The sequence below is a fragment of the Cannabis sativa genome, chromosome 9, assembly GCF_029168945.1.
Source record: "Cannabis sativa cultivar Pink pepper isolate KNU-18-1 chromosome 9, ASM2916894v1, whole genome shotgun sequence".
In the NCBI taxonomy this organism is placed as follows: domain Eukaryota; kingdom Viridiplantae; phylum Streptophyta; class Magnoliopsida; order Rosales; family Cannabaceae; genus Cannabis; species Cannabis sativa.
The window spans coordinates 59,499,883-59,502,107 of NC_083609.1; positions in this window are offsets into that span (position 1 = coordinate 59,499,883).

Below are 2,225 nucleotides of genomic sequence, written 5' to 3' on the forward strand. Positions count from 1 at the left end.
TATGTCAATAAAACTATCACTTCATTAAGACACTTTTATAATAGTATGATATATTCTATCATTGTTATTAATTACATAATTAACAAAGTAAAGAAAAAAAGATATTGTTTTGTACCGCGCCCTTTCCTTTATGCAGGTACAAATATTAATAAGTGTTATTTAAAAAAAATCAAATCAAATTATATATCTTAGTAAATTTAATAATAAATATAGTATTCATTACTTAATTTAAAATTAACGTCAATTCTGTTTTTATAAAGAAAAAAAAAAGAGATATTCTTTATAATAATATTAAATAGACAATTAATATGCATCCTAATTTAATTTTGAAATAAATAAAGAAAATGGTCTAAATTTAGATTTAATTTCAATAAACTAATAAACATGAAATCAATTTAATGAATAAAAATATTGAAACCCTAGGCGTGTATGATCAGATCTGGGTTTTGGTTTAAGAAGAGGGACCTTTTGTTTAGGGAAATTTACATGGTATATTAATTTTTGCCATTTTTTTACAAAAATACTGTCAGACGGTATTTTTTACTTTTTTACTGTGTTTTTTTATAAGTTTCATACTGCAGTATACTGTGTTAAGTTTCACTGGTGTTCTACTGGTGTTTTACTAGTGTTCTACTGTTGTTTTGAGTTATACCGCTTTGTATTTTACTGGTATTTTATAAAAACACAGTATTTTTGAAAAAAATTCCGTGTGACAGTATTTTTGTAAAAGTTAACCCAAATTCCAGTATTTTTGTAAATTTCCTTTTGTTTACCTTTTATTCATGTTTGTCTTTAGTTGGGCTGAAGCCTTTGAGTTGGGCTCAGTTGTGAGCTGTTGGGCCAAAGTGTTGTGGAATAAATTAAGAAATAAAAAAATAAAAATGGAAACATATGCCCACTCGGCCAAGAAATAAATTTTAACTTACTAAAATTTGTTAAATAATACTAAAACAATTTTAAGTAGATTGAAGATTCAAAATTTACACGAATCACTTAAAATTGTTTTTTTATATATATTTTTACTATTTTTTTTTCTTTTTTATGAAAATTGTCTTTTTTTTTTCAGATTTTTCATCTCTTTTTCTTTTTCTTTTTAAAAACAATTATTTTCACATTATTTTTTCTGTTGCGGCAACTAAAGATAACATGATTTTTAAAAACAACATATGTTGAAACAGGAGATGCATTGGTGTATTCTTTTTTTGAGTGCATTAATCACTCATTATTAGAGCACTCACATCAGTTACTCTACTCTATCGTTTAAAATACCTCACAAAAACTTTATTTTCTTTATTTTAGTTCACACATTTATATATTACTATACAACAATTTTTCTATATTTTTTCTCTACATCATTTAAATAATATATGATATATAATATATTATACATAAATATTTGTAGTGAAAAATTTAGATAAATATTAAAATAAGTTTACCTCACTGCTATTCATTACTCTATATGTACTAAATGTATAGCTCAAAATAAAATGGGGCAAAATAGAGAAAGTTTTTAATAAATTCTCTAAATTTTGAGCTAAAACTCTATTTTACCAAATCTATTGAGAGGCTCTATTTTCAAAGTACTTTTATATAGTGTCGTGATGATACAATTAATTGGGCCAAAACCACCCATTAACACTTAACAATAAGAGGAAATTACACTCTATATTCTTTTTATATAGTTCTCTTTTATTTTTACCCTCTTTTTTAAAGTCTATCATTTTTACTTCTTTTTTTTAAATATTGTACTAATTTTACCCCTGTCACTTCAAGATACTCTCCATGTGATTCTCTTATGTGAGAGTATTTTGAGTACAATACATATAAAAAGAGGTACGTTTCAATTAAATATAAAATTAGAGATAAATTTGATTAATTGATTAATAGAAAAGGTATTTTTCAACTTACTCCTAACAATAATTAGTAAAATATACTTATAAAAAATAATTAAAAAAAAAATCCAATACTTATAGGAAAAATTACAAAAATACTGGAGTTTAGGTTAATTTTTACAAAAATATGTGACGCGAAAATCTTTTCAAAAATACAGTGTTTTTATAAAATACCAGTAGAACACAAAACAGAACAACTCAAAACAACAGTATAATAACTAAAAAACACCTGTAGAACAACAGTGAAAACTTAACACAGTATACTGCAGTATGAAATTTATAAAAAAATACAGTAAAAAAGTAAAAAATACCACCTGACAGTATTTTTATAAA